General features: G+C 36.9%; 1 non-coding gene and 1 pseudogene across 1 annotated transcript; both read left to right on the top strand.

The window, feature by feature from the left end:
• Nucleotides 1–17,289: 17,289 nt before the first annotated feature.
• LOC123394609 lies at nt 17,290–17,397 on the top strand. The gene has a single exon (XR_006609367.1). It is a non-coding gene; the product is annotated as a U6 spliceosomal RNA (small nuclear RNA).
• A 255-nt stretch (nt 17,398–17,652) lies between these two features.
• Nucleotides 17,653–17,894, top strand: LOC101690842 (annotated as a pseudogene).
• Nucleotides 17,895–18,942: the final 1,048 nt, after the last annotated feature.

Raw genomic sequence — 18,942 nt, 5'->3', positions numbered from 1 at the left:
TAAAAATATATAAGTGGAATTTGCAGGAGCCACAGGAAACAGTAACATACAATGCATTTATTCTAGTCATATAAAATGTTAAATAAATGTGGTTGTAATAACACTAGTCTTCAGAAAAGTGATGATACTGTCTATTCTTTACATGTTCTCTCTCATTTTTGTCTATAATTTATTCATTTATGCACAATATGTTTTATTTTCACTTGTGTTTAGATGGGCTTCTAGCATGATCATTTATTCTTGGAATGTTCAAACCTCAGTGCATTTAATTAAGACATCACAAGCCACTATCTCCATGGGAAGAGATTTGTGATGTCACAAGCATCAGGGATAAGAGACTGACAATCAGGAACTAGAAATTAAGGATGGAAAAAGTGCCATGTGAATTGAAATGTTTTGGAAGGAAACTCTTTCTCAAAGAAATTTCCCAGCAGTGAAGTTGAAAACTATGACTTTTGCTCTGTCTTTTATAAATTACAATTTTGATAACTTGGAAGTTCATTAAATAATTATTAAAATTTTTGGATTATATTCACATTTAGCCATGAAACATGCTTTTAACTAAAATATCCTCCTTCTACTATTCTATTTTAGGAAGTTTATATTTTCCCTTTGTCACTTTCAGAATTTTCCTTTTTCTACTTTTAGAAACCACAGAGTATATGACCTGTATTCTCTTTTACTTTAATTAAGTGAATAGTTATGTAAAATTAAGATGACAACTAATCATTTTCTAATAGTTTAATTTTCAGTCTACAATTGCAATTTCACTGTAGTTTTAAAAATACTAGTTGTTTACTTTTTTTTAACAGCAGTAGCAGATACCTTTTTCTTTTTTAAAAAATTACAGTTTTTCCAGAACTTATGGTACTGAGACATGCAGAAATTCGTTTGCCTGCCTTTGTTGTGGAGAACTGGGAATGGGACCCAGATCTACTTAATTCCAAAGCCTAGGTTCCTTCTTTTACTGTCCTCATTGATGAAGCCCTTAGCCATTTTCTTCCGAATTGTTTTGTGACCCAATAGTTGGTTAAAATGATCATTATTTCCAAACTTTTACTAACCTTACACTTCTGTTAGTACAGCTCTTTTGGGGAGCACTTGGGTGACTTAGTTGATTAAGCGGTGCTTTTCAGCTCAGGTCATGATCCCGGAGTCATGGGATCAAGCGGGAACCTGCTTCTCCCTCTGCCCCTCCCCCTGCTTGTTCCATCTGTCTGTCTGTCTGTCTCTCTCTCAAATAAATAAATAAATAAATAATTTTAAAAAAAGTTTTTATTTATTTATTTGACACAGAGAGATCACAACTAGGTAGAGCAGCAGGTAGAGAGTGAGGGGGAAGTAGGCTACCAGCTGAGCAGAGAGCCCAATGAAGGACTTGAACCCAGGACCCTGAGATCATGACCTAAGCCAAAGGCAGAGGCTTAACCCACTTAGCCACCCAGGTGCCCCAATTAAAATCTTTTAAAAGAAAAAAGTAAAGACCTTTTTTCCAGATAATACATCTGGAAATAATATAAATATAAATATATATATATATATATATATATATACACATACACACACATATGTGTATAAGTGTGTGTATAAATGTACTTATATATATGTATTTATCCTTAAGTTAGGTCCATGTACTTCTATCACTAAATACAATTAATAATACATACTTAATTTTAAGAATTTGCATTTTAAGACTCTTTTGAATAAAAGGAGATTCAAAGAATCAATCTAATAACACTTTTGCTCTTCCTCTTTCCACCCTCCACCTCAAATTAAGAATTTATCTATCTGGGCAACTGGGTGCTGGGAGACAGGTAATTCTCCATGGGTCTCGCATGTTTCTTCACATTGTATGACCAGAAGCAGTGAGTGTCTTTTCTCCAAGACCAACTTTTCAAGGATGTTTGTATATTGAATCACCTTGGAAGATAGAGATAGTGTCTCTTTCTGGAGCAAAAGGCAAGTCTGTTGCTCTTCAGTATAATAAAGGTTGTATCTGCCTCTAGGCCAAAGCACAGGCAGTTTTGCTCATAGTCTATTGTAAAAGCCTGGGTTTCCCAAGAAGCCTTGCAGACACAGGGAATATGCAACCTCTCCCTGACTACTCAGCATTGTCCTCGTGGGACTTGGGGAGGAAGGGGTTACTGATGCAAAATGAAGCTTATGTTTGCATGCTCCACCTTAAGTAAGAAAGTCATTTTTCTCTAGGCCAGGAGTCTCATGGCTTCTGCCAACATCTGTAACTTTTTAGGGAACAAGCACAGTAAGCACCTTAGACTCTTCTCAGTTTTTGACATTGCCCCAAGAACAAATGATGATCTTCATTGCTAATTAATTTGGCTTGAAGATTGATAGTTACAGTCCACAGGAAGTAATTTTAAACTTTGGGGCCAATGGCACTTATAAAGTGCCATCTTTAAGATCAATCCTTATAAAACACAGTAAGAGCATTCAAATGAACATAGAAGAAAAACTGGTGGGATAGAAGACACAATACCAGTGTAAATCTGAAAATTAAGTCCTTATGAAAGGTGGGTCTGGATTATCTTTTTATTAGTAACTGATTTGCTCTAACTTCTTCTAAAATATGAGTTTTCTTTTAAATTAATTACCTTGAAGCAAATCTTAGCCTTCAATTTCATCATAAGCTATTTAGTTTAAGCACTGTTTAAAAAAAAAAAAACTCTTGGTAAATAAACTTTATTGTAAGGGGGAGGAGGGACGCTGTTTCACAAATACTATTAACCATAGGTTCACAATCTCTCATTCCAACCAGGACTTATTTGCCGATACTAAAATGTATATATATATATATATATATATATATATATGCATATATATATACATTTACATATGTATTAAAAATAAGATTTTAACAAAAAAGGGATTAAAATTTTTGAGAAATAAATTATGTATCTTCTATAATACCAAAATTTGTTAATTTGAAAGGTAATATATAAACCCAGGGAAAATTCATTTTTATGAGTAATTGAAATGAACCCATTTTTCAAATAGTCTCATATAATTTTGAAGTTTGGGGCCAATGTTTTTGTCCATTCTGATTAAATCATTATGGTTGACCTCACAAAATTATTGTAGGCCTTCAGTTGCTCTGCTGTTTGCCTACACTCACATTATGAGTATTATTGTCAATCTCTTTAATTCAGTATCCACTATGTGTAGTAAATATTGTCAAAATTACTTACTGCAACTCATAAATCCACATGCTCAGGCAAAACCCATCGCAGAATGCTGCACTATACTAAAAGCAGATGAAGAAGCAAGGCCTGCAGGCTCCTGCCAACCTACCCTCGCTATTCTCTTTGCCTCACACTCATTTATCACATTATACAAAGGACACATTTCCTTCTGACACAGAAACTGAAGGACAATGTCAGGGTCAATACAAATATTAAATAATAACAAAGTTCATTTCTTTCTTATCTTAGACAAAAATGAATAATAAAAGAACATTTCAGATTTTCTTCCTGCAAGCCAATGAATTATTTTTTATACACTTTGGACTGCATCTTATTTGGAAACCACTAAAATTATGCCAGTTTATTTAACTTCAACTCCTTACCTGCCCTTTCTTTTGTTTCTTTACTACATTGAAATTCATTTCCAAGGCTCCTCTCTCCTGAAGCTCCATGACTTACAAAATAGTCTTGACCGTGGGAGAGTGAGAGAAGTCAAGATATTTCTTCCCCTCTTTCTCCTTGTTTAGAAGTTCCTTTGATGACTAATTTCTATCTGGGTGTGTAGATCCTATTGAAAAGCTTCTATCTCCCTGGTTTTGTCATCTAGCAGGGAGATCCTCCCACGCCCAGCCCTAGCAGTCATTCATTGGTCTGCTTCTGGATTCTGCTAACACCAGTTTTTCCTCTCGTCCTCCAGTCTTAGGACTTGTAGTGACTTTTTGCTACTGCTAATCTCTAGGTTGCTTTTTGGCCTACATTAACAATCTTTTATGTTAAAGTACTTCTTTATAAAATTTGGAGTCATTTCTGCTTTTCTGACTAGCCCTTGAGTGACAAAACAGGGTATGTTAATTTGAGTGATAAAACAGGGTATGTTAATTAAGGATTATTCTATATCTAGCAGCTCTGTTTATCTAACATGGTTAAGTTCATGAAGAGAAAATGACTAACTAAGTTGAAGGTGAAAATGTTGAATATTTTTCAGATGCATGTATGAAACAAAATAGTCCCTGTTCAGATAACCAAATTACTTAATTGGGTAACTGGAAGATTTAGGCAGTAGTCTCCATTAAGATGAAATCTCACTCTGATACCACACCAGGAAAGGCATCTAAAAATCTCACCGATATCAAACCACTTCCCCAAACCTGAGAGGTCTTAAACTGAATAGAGACAGGCCACTTCTGTAACATAAGCCACCAGTATTGATAATCTCATTTATGTGAGTTAAAGAAAGCAAATCAGGAGTGAGGAAAACTTAAAAACAATTAACAAAGTACTGAAGGGAAGATGATTATGATTTATTGGTAAATCAAATAGCTATGCTTTATTTGTTGTAAAAGTTTTGGTAGAACATCTTATCAATGAGACTCTTTAAATGTAAAAATATTTTGGTCAGAGAACCACCAAACTCCACAGATGTCATAAAGAGACTCTGCTATTGATTTATACCTGTTTAATTTCTTCCTGGAAACTTGGTCATGTCAATAAACTATTTATGGTCCTTTGACAAATATCTCTGGTGACCTTCATTAAAATCAGGATTAGGTAATGACATATATTAAATGCACGAGGGACAACTATGCTCCAACATCCTGGTAAAATCCTTTAGTACATTCATTCCGACATTTTGTCTGAGGGTCTTTATTCTGATCAACAGAATAAAGGCATATCATTTTATCATTTTATCCTGACTGCATGGCAGTATCCTATGTGCTAGAAATTACACACACACACACATATGAAGAAAACAGAACCTTGACTGTTAAGATCCCAGTATGGTGAGGAAGACTCACAGTCCAGTAAATATACATTGAATTTTCAGTTGGTAGCCAAATTTCTTTCTGTGATTTGAGAATATTCTCCAATTATGCTACTTACCTGCCAAAACAGATATGTTATATTTTGTTCTCTAAAAAGAAACAGTGTTCTACCAGTATAAAATTACCTTGTAATTTGTTACTTGCTTTTGAATGGGCAGAATCTCTGAAAATACCAATATTTCCAGTGTTTGGAAGATACAACACTGTATCTCGTAGCTGTTTGAAAAAGCTTGATACATGTCTGTTTTAATATTATATTCTAGAGCTTTTATAGAAAGACTGGAGATATTTTTTAATTATCCCATGTTACCGACAAAGATTCTACAAGAAACACTGTTCTACTCTTATCTGATTCTTGCTTTTCTTTAAGACTCTTCTACCAAATTGGCAGTCTGGCCCAATGTGAGTATATCTATGACTTTAAAAAAAAAAAAAAAAAGATTTTATTTATTTATTGGAGGGAGGGAGAGAGTGTACACACAAGCTTGAGCAGGGAGAGAGGCAGAAGGAGAAACAGACTCCCTACTGAGTTGGGAGCCTGATTTGGAGTTCAATCCCAGGATCCTGGGATCATGACCTGAGCAGAAGGCAGACAACTGACTGAGCCACCCCGGTGCCCTGTCTATGACTTTTTTAATTGAAGCCAAATATTTAAGGTATATTTAATGAAGTTTCAAATAACCAAGTAACCACAGGGCTAAATTTTGTGGGCTATGTGGGCTTTTACTGTAGCTCTAAAAGCAAACATATTTTCTCCTTACCTCCCACACAATTTTATGCTCTTTGTGTTTTCTTTATCTTGTAATCCAGTATTTTGCTTGTAATGCTTATTTAACAAATGTTTGTTGATGAATGGACTACTGACTCCAACCTATCACTTTAGAGAGAGTGAAAGAAAGTTTGCTTTTGGCAAACTAACTTAGCATTGGTTACTCAGTGGGGAGTAAGTTGACAGTCATTCGTTTACATATTATTAATTGCCCTCAATTCTCTTTTTCTCCACTGTCAGTCTCTTCAGATTGAATGTCCTCATCTTTGTCCTAAATTAAAGGTTAAAGTAGAAATAAAATCTTTAAAGATGAACACTGCCAAGGATAGTCATATTAGTACTCACCTATGATTTTTTTTTAATACAAAAAAATCAAGTGTGATTTTACCTATTCCAACACCTTTCATCACTCCTCATGGAATCAGCAAATGAACTTCCTAAAAAGTCTAGGTTTTTGCAAGGTTCCTTCATAGCAATTCACTGAAAAAAAAAAATATGAAAGGGGTGCCTGGGTGGCTCAGTGGGTTGAAGCCTCTGCCTTCGGCTCAGGTCATGGTCCCAGAGTCCTGGGATGGAGCCCCACATCGGGTTCTCTGCTCAGCGGGGAGCCTGCTTCCCTTCCTCCTCTCTCTGCCTGCCTCTCTGCCTACTTGTGATCTCTGTCCGTCAAATAAATAAATGTCAAAATAAAAAAAAAAAAAGAAAGCCTTGGATAGCAAGTCCATGAATATAGCACACTAATCAAAATGCACTTCTTGGCACTTTTCCTGTGGTCACCCAAGGGAAAATATGTCTGCCACTCCACAGCAAGCACAACACTTCCTCCCGACTTTCAGGCAAAACACCAATGTAATTGACATGTACTACTAATCAGATGAGTATAACACATGATAATATCTTCTCCTCTGTGACTAAGTGTGATATGCTCCAGTGGTTACCGCAGCGTGCCCGAATCAACTCTCTTTATATGCACATAGGTGTTCCAGTAATGCATTCCAAAAACCAGCACGAGGCACTCTATCCGTATGTGGTTAAATAATTGAAGCAATTGCCATGTGAGTTGCTGGCCACCACATCTGTATATTTCTTAGGCTGCAAACAGTACCAGATGTTCTACCAGATGATGGTTTATGATGCCACAAGGTATTTCTGACAATCCTAGTGGAGATGCAGACCCAGTGTTAACTTTGTCCTGCCGTGACAGTGAGAGCCAAGAGGAGAACAGCTTGGTGGCCAAAGAGACACTCGCCCAAAGGGAACCACCCATCCATCATTGATACTTTGATACCTAGGGAGAAGAAGCACATCTCTCCACAACCACAGGAGTTCCCAGACTTAATAAAATTCTCAAATAGCATACCATTCTGCAATTTTTAAATAATTAAGCTGTGCATTCCATTAGCCATTGTTGAATATCATCCTAAATTTTTGCTTAAACTTGTTGCTTATTTTATTTATGTGCTAACCTTCTAATTGTATAAAGAATGTTTAACTTACTGCACAGGGCCACTGTGATTGTCACTCAGAATACATTTCTGTAATTTTATTAAATTCCTATGTCTACATTTTTAAGTAAATTTGTGGCCTATCTGTTGCTGTCACTCCAGTAACTTCTTTTTGAAAATAGTTTCTTTTAATTCATTTCATAAATATTTAGTGGGTACTCTTGTATACCACCTACTGTTCTAGGCATTGAGGATATGATAATAAATAAAATCTTAAAAATTTTTATCTTAAAAGATAAAATCTTTGTTCTCCTATAGTTCATATTAAAGCAAGAGAGATCACATTCTCCTGGGAGAGCTTATATTCTATTGAGAAAATGCATTTAAGATGATCTATTATAAAATTAACACCTGTGTATTCTAGAAGAGTACCAAGACAAGGAGGTGTAGCAGAGGAGGGTGACAAGGGCTCCTCTCTGCACAGGAGGATGGCCTGGCTCTTCAAGGCAAAGGCTTCAGGAACCAGAATGATGTTGGCAGCAGGTGCCGTTCGTCTGTCACTCTCAGGGCTGAAGGAAGGGCAGAGCAGCTGTACTTGTGGAGACCACCTCTGCTCTGGAGCTTTTCCTTCAAGGAGTTTAAGCCCTCCAAAGGGTCCAGAGTTCCTGGAAGTTAGAGACTTGTGCGGCCCTTAGTAATGTGACCTTGAGCATCTCCTCCCTGGGATGACTCGAGTTAGTGAGCATGTTCCTGATAACCTCCTGAGTTTATAGCTAGAGCCTTACCCAACATATCCCCTCTTTCTAGAATCCGAACGAAGTTGACTCAACTGACTTAGAGTTGACATACCAGTTCTTCCCTTGTTCCACTCCAGTTAAGTTCCCTGGCTCCAGTTCCTTCGTGCCCAGCAGGAACTTTGTCCTCAAAACCTAGTATAGGGAAGCTTCTGGCCTCAAGCCTGTCTGGCTTGTAATATCCAGGGAAAGCAGGAATGATGAGAGGCCAGTAATGAGCTGGTCTTGGAATACCTCCCACATCTGGGGTTCAAGGTGTGTACCAGACCTAATTGCTGGCTGGACCTTCGATGACAGCCTCTGGCAGGCCTTGCAGTGGTTCTGTGGAAGATAAGTCATGAGACTGCTTAAATGTTCCTCAAGGATATAGAGTTGTGGGATCTAATCATGAGTAGCCCCAGGGCTGGAAAGTCACCACAGCTGTAGCCTAGAGGAAGAAGTGCTTTTCTAAATAGGAAAGTTGTTTCAAAGCATTCCTGAGTTTTAGAGAATGAGTTAATAATTAGTGAAATTAGTCAGATGGTGATAGGGTTAAGGTGGCAAAAAATCTCAGCATCTTAACCCCGATTTTAGCTTGCAGAGCATTTGGAGAACTTCATTCCTGGGCTAAGGGAGTTCAAGATGCTCAGTTCTCAGTTTTACAGCCCTCAAGCTAAAGAGTGGTCATAGGCAATAGATAGCTTCATAACATGCTTTACATCTCAAAATGGGCTCCCTCCTTTTTGAAGCATTAATTCATATATTCATTACCATATTGCTGGGAACATCTGGCATAAGGAATGCAATTCAGAGGATTAGGGACTGCTTCTCCCTGTGACAGAGCTTGGAGCCCTAGGCTCTCTGAGACCCAGGACCAGGAGGCTGAGGCATCTGTTTTCCATCTGTAGGCAAAGTAGCAAGTTGGAGAGAAACGGGTGTGTTCTGGGTTTGCATTTTACTGTTCCAGTCAGGTCAGGGCTTAGTCAAGTTACCTGGCCAAGGTCACAGCAGAACTCTCCTGGGTCGGCAAGGAGATACCGTAGCCTCTTCCTTTGTCTCCATCCTACTCCATTAGAGAGGAAAGTTCTAATCCCTTCTGGAACTCCAGAGCTTTATACTAGAAAAGAAGCAAAAGGATCTCCATATTTATGGAGAAATAACAATAAAATAGAATAAGGGTTTTTTTTTAATTTTTTATAAACATATAATGTATTATTAGCCCCAGGGGTACAGGTCTGTGAATCGCCAGGTTTACACACTTCACAGCACTCACCATAGCACATACCCTCCCCAATGTCCATAATCCCACCACCCTCTCCTGTCCCCCCTCCCACCAGCCCCCTCAGTTTGTTTTGTGACATTGAGAGTCTCTTAGGGTTTGTCTCCCTCCTGATCCCATCTTGTATCATTTATTCTTTTCCTAACCCCTAAACCCCCCACACTGCATCTCCACTTCCTCATATCAGGGAGATCATAGAATCAAGGTTTTTAAAAAGTCATCTCTAATCTTACATCTAGAGGTAAATCCTGTTAATATTTTAACATCCTTTCTGCCTTTCTTCCCTGTATATTTTTCATGGTTTAAGCCCAATAAATACACAATGTTGCAGTCTGCTTTTTCTACTTATCATTATCCCATAAGTATTTCCCCCATTACTAAAAGCATGACATATCCAACATTTTAATAATTGAATTATATTTATGTATGAAGAATTACTTAGTAAGTCACTCATTGTTGGAAATTTAGATTATTTCCAATTTTTCTATGCTGAATGATATTTTAACGAGCCTTCTTGTATTTCAGTTATTTCCAAGATATGAATATCACCAGAAGCGAATTATTACATGAAATAGTTTCCCAAGGATAGTGTGTGGTAATTCATTTTTCAAGGAAGTCTTTCAAACTCTAGACATTACTATTATGCAATAACTATGCCAAGTATTAAAATGAAAGAGTATCTTATTTCATTGTACATTTATTTGGTTGCTGGGGAAGGCAACTGTTCCAGAATTTCATTAGAAATTTGTACTTCCTGTTTTGTTAATTGCCAGATAACTTGTCTATTAAAGGTAGGTAACAAGATACACTCTGAGACAAAACTGTTTGGATTTGCCTCTTAGCTCCTCCACATACTACCTGTTCAGTCTCATGTTCCTCATCTGCAAAATGGGGTGATGATAATGATAATACAACTGCTACCTCATAGAGTTGTTGTATTAAATGGGTTAATATCTACAAAGTGCTTAGAACAGACACAAGTAGGTGTTCTGATAGTATCGCAACTAGTGATTTTTAGATCTGTATAGGTTACCTTTTACTATATCACCAACTATCCCAATACTAAGCTGCTAAAACAGTAAATATTTCTCATGTTATTGTGGGTTGTCTGGGCATTTTTTGGATCCCAGCTGAGTGGATTGGGTCTGGATGATCTAGGACCTCAACTGGAATAGCTATGATGCTGGGAATTTTCTCTCCTCATGGTCTTCCATCCTTCAGGAGGCTGGCCTGGCCTAGACTTGCTCACATGGAGGCATAAGGTATCCCTAACAGCAAAAAAGGCAACATCCAAAAGCAAACACTATTCATGTGTCTGTAACAGTTCATTGACCAGAGCAAGTTATAAAGCCAAGCTCAGATGAAAGAGGTGGAGAAAAAGGCTTCACTTCTTGATGGGAAAATCTGTAAAGCCATATTGCAAAGGGCATGCATAGAGAGAGAGAAGGGATTTGTGGTCATTTTTTGCAATCTATTACAAAAGCCAATGAGAGTAAAGCTAATGGATATAAACTAATTATAAATCTCCATCAGAGGGTTCATTCAAAAAGAAAGACTGCTTTTGAGAATCATCTTATTCATCTTATTCATGAATGAATACAGCTAATTCTAAAGTTAATATGACCCTTGTGTGTTCCTCCAAGAGCAGAATTTGGCCCACTGCGCATGCCACTCACTGTCTTTATTTACATTATAAATTATTGCATTTTATTATGTCTACTCTCATACCATCTCCATTATAGTGTATTATTTTAATATATGTTAAAATGGAATTAGCAATTAAATTACTACACCATTATTCATACAACCTAAAGTGTTTGACCTCAATCTCCAGAAGCTAGGGGATTTGTGATTGACTAAACCTCTATCTATGTGTGTATGGGCTCCTTTAATTGTGCATGATATTTTCGTGGTGTTGATGTGGTCAGATTCTGCTTTAGTTCTATTCATTTTTCATGAGGGAGCCCAAGTTCTATATGGGGCATCATTTGAGTCCTCGTTTACATGAACAGACTTGAAGATGTGTGCCCCATAGGGTCCCTATACTCCCTTTAAATTCAAGTATCTCTGATGTGTTTTCTTAATTTGTTATAATATAGAATTATTTGCAATTTCTAGCACATATTCATCAAAAATTAATTCGTTCCTTATTATCCTCAGGTAAATAAGTCTATTTCTATTGGAAACTCTTGTAAGGCAAGATCATACGTTTTATGTCCTCACAATTCTTGTCATGCCAGTCAATTTAACAAGTGCCAAGAGCAGTACCTGGTGCTTCTAGTTCTTTAGGGTTGCTGTTATGAAGTACATACACAAACTGATGTGTCTTAAAACAACAGAGATGTATTGTTTCATAGTTCCGGAGAAGAGAAGTCCCAAATCAAGGTATTGGCAGCACTGAACTCCCTCGGAGCACTGCTGGGAAACCCTTCCTTGCTTCTTCTCACATTCCAGCTGCTTTGGCATTCCCTGGTTTGCAGCTGCATAACTCCAAACTCTGCCTCCTCATCACACGATGTTCTCCTTATGCGTTGTTTTGTCTTTACACGGCTGTCTTCTTACAAGGACACAGGTCGTATTGCACACAAGCATGATTTCTTCTTCACGAAGTGTACTTGCAATGGCCCCGTTTCCTAATAAGGTCACATTCCGAGGTATACAATCCAACCCATAACTGTAGATAAAGAACAAATATTTGTGGAATAATCAGCAAGCATCGAATTTTGCTAGGTAACGTTCTTCACATGTTTCTACCGAATCTGCAAAAGAAGTTTTGGCCCAGATAGATGAAGAGGAAAGTACGTTATTAGAAAAATAACAAAATAATTTATGACTTTAACTCATTCAAAAAGCCTACAGGAAGATGTTCAAATTCATTAGTAAAAAGATATGCAAACTACTATCATGATCATGGGGGTCAGAGATTTTTCTTTAGAGTATGGAGAATAATGGCAGATCCTAGGTTTCCCTTGCATTTCAGCTTCACTACCTTCGGGCAGTTTGTTCTGATCTCTTCTCATGGGTCATAGCTCTCCTGAAGTTGTTTATGGACCACCATGTAACTTTCTTTGATAAGAACTTGCAACAATTGTGATTTTTACATTTATTTGAGTAAATATTTCACCATGGACCTTATACTCCAAGAAAACTGTGCTAATTTTCATTTTTTTAAAAAAATCTGCAACACTTAGCATAGTCCTTGATAGCAGGTACTTAATGATGATTTGTTGATTGAATGCATAAATGAATTAGTGAAATGGGCCGAAGTTTGCCTTGTCACTGGCTCTAGTAAATATCTGTTATTGTATTTGTTGTAAATTGTTATATATTTACATGTTATTATATTATAAATATGTTATTACACATTTTTAAAATATTTAATGCTGTTAAATAAAGCATAGGCAAGATTATAAGGGCAATGTTTATTTACTTAGGTGAACAAACTGTTTTGAAGCACTTTACCAGCACAGAGTTGCATACAAATATTTAGTATGCTAATTACAAATAGTAATTATGTACTTCTGTATGAGCTCTTTCTCTTGGAAGAACTAAGTAATCCTGATTTAAGTTACTATATATACTTGAAAATTATGGTGCTAAATTATTTTTAGATTTATTTATTTACTTGAGAGCGAGGGAGCATGCAAGCAGGGGGAGAGGCAGAGGGAGAGAGAGATTCCTTCAGCAGACTCCCCACTGAGGGCCAAACCCCGCACTGGGCTTGATCCCAGGACCCTGAGGTCATGAACTGAGCTGAAATCAAGAATTAGATGCTTAACTGACTGAGCCACCTAGGCTCCCCTGATGTTAAATTTTATATACATATTGTATATTAGTGTTTAATTTATGTTGGCTTATTTTTTCTCTATCCAGTCCAATTTGGTATTTCCTGTATTCCCTGAAATTAAAATAGTATGTGTTTTAGACCCACAAACACATATACACACATACACACATCAGGGCCAAAGTGACACTAATTATTCCTCTTCAATACCAAGTAAATAATATTCTCCTTAGGATTTATAAAATCACCTTCCTAATCCATGCTGCTAAAAATGAATTAACTTGTTCTGATATTTTAAAGAATGTCTAATTATTTAATTATCTCCATTATGTGAATAAAGCTTTAGTGGATTCCCTTCCTAGCATCATCATGTTTTTCCTCAGGGCTAAGCTTCATTTGAATGTACAGCAAGTTCACACACACACACACACACACACACACACACACACACCATAATGATATAATGTTACAAAGCAATTTTAATTAAAACTATTGAGAATACGCTGTTGTTATATTTTAAAATCATCTTCCTCTGAGAATGATATGAAATGGTGATGTGTATACTCCGGTGGGAGACCCAGCAAATGTTAGCTTTTAGTCATTTTCCTGAGACCATGCAAGAGTTCATCTCCAGTCCCTGGTCGGGCTCTTGTGGGAATAGAAATACCACGCTCTTGGCTTGACATCGGTGCCATTTCCAAATGTTACCATGGTGATCACCTATGCAGCATTACTAACCCTTCTCACAACAGCTCAATTTGAGATTCAAGTTTCACGTTTCCATGATTATGGGAGGGTAATTATTTCATTACTCAGGGGAAGAAGATTTAAGAGGTAAATAGCTCTTCATTAAATCTTAAATGATTCTAGTCTTTTTAGGCCACAGAAATGCCAAATATTAAAGTGATGAAATTCAGAAGAGTAAAACGTGACTGGGAATTGAAAAAAAATTCAATTTTTGCATACTATAACCATAAATATTTTTTCTCTAGTGAAAATATCTCACATAAAGTACAAGTATATTGTGTCAATAATTCATGATTTAAAATAATTTTCATGTAAACTAAATGCAGGGAAATGTTTGCACATATACTTGAATAGAAATAAGTATAAAAAGAGAGGGATTTTAGAAACTGATCTGGTTTGAGAGGAGGTAATGTCATATTATACAAGGCATATTTTTTTCTATCTATCTAAATAAGAATTTTATTGTAAAAGAAAGGATTCTTATTGCACAGATTATTCTGTCACGAAGCATTACTGTTGTTTTTATTTACTATTAATATTTGAAGATTATGAAGCTGAAAATAAATACTAGTATGAAATATTTTCAAAGTGTAGTTGATTTTATGAAATGTCACAGGTCAGCTGTGAATTGAAGATATTTGCAGAGTCTCTTAAATATTAAAATAAGTGGCTATTTATGCTGCTCAGCCAATGACAGTACAGGGGATTACTGGGATGCAGCTGAACTGTCCGAACCTCAACTCTCTTGGAAGAAACCTTGAAATGCTGTATTAGGTCAAAAAGGTTTGGCTGACTTATATTGGATGCTACTTGTTATGTCCTCCCCAGGACAACAAAAATTTCTAACCACACTATGTTCTTTCTAAGGTTTGTTTGTTTGCTTTCTTTCTTTCTTTCTTTCTTTCTTTCCTTCTTTCTTTCTGTCCCTTTTTTTCCTGTGTGGCCTCTGACAGAAGTCCACTGAAGATTTTAAAAGAGAATTAAAGACACATGGCAGGTTATTCTCCTATATGTGACAGAGGGCGTGCAATTCAGTATGAGCGGTATAATTCTGACCTGCATGAGATCCTGTAATCATATGATGCATAGATTAGAGAGGGCAAGGAGGAATTCATTCATAATCATTTTCCCAGAGGAAAGAAAATCTGGTTTAAGCCCATTTCCCCCTTTCTTGGTTCTTAGAATTTCCAGACACCACATTGATTAACCTGTAGTGGTGACGGGTTTCTTTCTTCTTTCTTTCTCTTTTCCTTTTCCTTCCTTCTTTCTTTCTTTTTTCTTGTTTTTTTAGCGGAAAAAATTAGAACTGATTGTTCGTTGACTCACTGATTGAGTAATTAATTAATTAAACATTATTCATCCTTAACCCTGTGGAGATGTGAAATGGGAAGGTTAAGAGGTTCAGAGCAGCTGTAGTCTTCAGCTCCTCTCTGCTTAGCATTCACATGCCATGGAGAACCTCAGCGAGGGTTCTCCAGCTTGCACAGCTCCCAGAAGACAGAGCCTGCAAGGCGCAAGCAGTTAGCAGTCCACTACAGAAGCATGTAAGTCATGAAAAACATTCAACGGGTACTAGGTTTTTAAAAGCTGTATCCAGTGTTTTAATACATATGGTGTCCTGAAATTTGTGGACCACCAGGGGGATCACAGTCTGGTACAGAATAGGGCAACAACGTCAACAGAGGGTGTGCTGAAGAACCAACCGTTCTAATGTCCCAACCGTTCTAATGTCCCTTGTCCCTTCCCCACGCAGACTTTCTCATGCAGTCTTCTCATTCAACTTATGTCTGCGTCACACACTAAACTCCCCGCCTCCAACCCCTGCTCCCCCAAATCCAGGGTCCTATTGAAGGACTAATTACTTTTTAAGTAAAGTAATTTAGACATCTTCTATTCAAATGTTGTCTGTGTGTGTGTTTGTGTGTGTGAGAGAGGGTCTGGGGGGTGGGAACCTGCCTTTCATTAAAACAAAAAAACCCCCCAAAACAAAAAAGGCCCATGAAGTTGTTGATTTTCAAATAAAAGCTGCTCTGTCTTTAAAAGAATTTCCCTCTGCTCTATTGATACAGCTGGGGAAAACTATAGCCTCGTTTTAAAATAATATGTCTACCTGTACTCTAAATTTGCTATCTCTAAATTTTGGTTCAAATTTGAAGTGCATGCTTCAAATATCTTACAATGTTGTCAATTAGTCCTCAATAGAGCTGAAAAAAATGTGTAGTTATTTATCTGATTTTGCGATAAGTCTTTGAGGGCACACTGCACAGTGTTGCAAATTAGAAACAAATGAGTGAGGAGCTCCTGAATGAATAAGCCAAGAAGGCACCAGTCAATTTCAGGATTTCTTGCTTCAAGTTATTTTCAAGGTGCATAAACTAAATTGTGCTATCATGTTAAACAATCTTAGTGGCTTAATGCAGCAAAATTTATTTCTCACTAAAGCAAAGCCCTCTGTGAGTCTGGGTAACACTTTGGAACAACTGTCCACATTGTGGTACCTCAGCAGGCTTGGGGCTTTTCCAGGACTGTTGTGGCAGAAAGGGGAAGGGACAGAGTAGAAAACAGAGCACAGGCTTTTACTGGCTCAGCCGGAAAGTCCATATGTCGCTTTCATTTACACACATTACATAGAACGTTAGCCTAGGTCCCACCTAACTGCTGTAGGCTGAGTCCCAGGAAGGAAGGAAGAATTGATATTCCTAGATGAATATCTGGAAAAGAGGAGGAGGATGTATAAGGAAGGGGCGAAATCCCAAGTCCCAGAAAGGCATGTCTTTATTCTCATAAACTATCACTGGAGTTTTTACTGTGATACGCTTCTGTCTGATAGAGCCTCTAATGATACGAAAGAAAGAGCTCCTTGGGAAAGAGAAAATAGCCTGTGCGTACACAGTGCTTCGTAGCTTGGAGAGAAGAGGGAAGAAGGATGTGACAGTAGCTGAAGGATACCCAAATCTCACACTTTAGAATAAAAAAAAAAAAAATCTGCTAAATAATATAATGCCTACCAAAGAAAGTAGAATGAGAGGAGGAAGAGCACTATTCATTTAGTTAGTGTGGATTAATGGCTACTATCATGTCTCCTGAGCAGAAGGATTTACTAAAACAACCTCTTAGTTTCATTTTGTGCTAACAACTCTACCAACTACCTTAATTAATTGCCCAAAAACTGTTAATAACCATGTCATCATAGACCATCATGTAAATGAGCTTTAAAAAGTAAAATCTGAAGAGCAATCTTGCCATTCATTTATCTGAACTAATTATAATGTAGGAATAATTCTCACAGCAGGTGAAAACTGCGAAAAAGCATGCTTTTGCGGGAAAGCAAAACATTTTAGATTTGACATCAAAATTTTGGAAGAAACAAAGAGCTTCCTTTTTTGCAAGGGAGTATTTTAAGTTTGTTATTTTTGTTACATTCACATTTTTAATGAAGTATTTGTAAAAAAAATCAAAGAAGACATGGTGCTTGCTTCGATAGCACATAACTAAAATTGGAATACTAGAGAAAAGATTATTAATTTAGCCCCTGCACAAGGATGGCATGAAAATTCGTGAAGCATTCTATCTTTTTAAAAAAGATATGGAAGATTGTGGTGTTTTCTTTTTAATGTTGATGGAATAGAGTATCATATTTTCATGAAGAAATTATGAGCAGAATCAACAAGGAAGAGAAGGTATTACACTTGAAAATCGATGGATGATATTCATAAACTGACTGGCTGTTTTGTTTTAGTGACAGTATAATTTATAACTATAAAATGTAGAATATATCCTGCCAATGTGTTATTCCAGTTGTGGAGTGGAGGATAACCTCGTGCCTGACAAAATGGAGCAAGAGGCCATAAAGAGATATACTACCAGCCCAGTGAATCTGGCTGTCTTCCCCCATGCGACCATGGTGCTATTGGCCGTTGGCATGTTCCTCGCCTCTTGGTTCTTCATTTATGAGGTTACCTCCACTAAGTGCACTCGGGACGTCTATAAAGAGCTCCTCATCTCCTGGATGGCCTCCTCTTTCTGGGCTTTGGAGTCTTCTTCCTGCTGCTCTGGGTTGGCATCTATGAATGAACTCTCAAGGGGTTCATCCAGGGGGCTTCACTGAATCCCTGCTTCCATAAATTAATTCGTTTACTATTGTTGGAAGTGTCCTACCTGCTTCTCATGATAAAGACAGATCAAAAAATGACCATCAAAAAATGTAGAATATATCATTTCTTAGGAAGGCAGCCTGGTGCAGTGAAAAGTGATGGATCCTCTTACATTTTAGAAGTGAGCTTGGGTTTACTCTTTTTTGCTTCATGGAGCCACAAGATGTAGAATTGGTATGAAGACAAGCTGTTATGGTATGTAATGGACCCATCTCTGTTCTTGACATATGGTTAAGTAAATTATTGTAGCTATGTTTTCTTGTTTTTTACCTTTGTAAGTTCTGTTATTTACATTTTCTTGAATTTTATTACCTTTCCTTTTGAGGAACAATCCTGTTATTTATAAACTAGTTTATCCTATAATGTTAAAAAGTGTTCAGAAAGGCTCCAAAGGGGAGAATATTTGGAAACTTTCAAGAACAGTCTCAGTTTTTAGAAGGAACCTTAAAACTCTTCCTAGAAGCAAATGGTAGTTTTAAAGTCTGCATCTACTGAAATAAATTGTTTAAAAATTTAGTTTTCCATGTGTGAGGAAAGTTGCAGCATCAGCATAGGTGGAAAAAAATCTATATGCCCTGATAATTAAGTTATCTATGAAAGTATATATAAAAGGAACTCATTAAAATTATTTAGAAGATGAAAAATCTCATGACCTTCATTTACACTGCCCATTCTGACCTGGGACAGAGAAGTAGAAAAGCACAAGGAATCCTAAGCCATAAAAAGTCATTTCTTTATTTTAAATAAAATATCAATGGATATTTTACTATGATCGCTTCTGTAGGGTTTTACCTTCATTTTGATTTCAATAAGTGAAAGTTTTGGAGGGTAGCATATAGGTTTGCTAATAACCTCATCTAGCTCAACTTTATGTCCCATAAAGTTAACATCTTTTGTTAAGAAAAAGCATCCAAAACTTGTAAATAAAGCAGAAGATGACTGAGTAACTTGTCAATGTCATTGTTTAA

The sequence above is a fragment of the Mustela putorius genome, unplaced genomic scaffold (genome assembly GCF_011764305.1).
Source record: "Mustela putorius furo isolate JIRA1106 unplaced genomic scaffold, ASM1176430v1.1 tig00003834_pilon_pilon_pilon, whole genome shotgun sequence".
NCBI lineage: Eukaryota > Metazoa > Chordata > Mammalia > Carnivora > Mustelidae > Mustela > Mustela putorius.
Note: the sequence above shows the minus strand (reverse complement) of the source record. Positions and strands in the feature narration are given on the sequence as shown.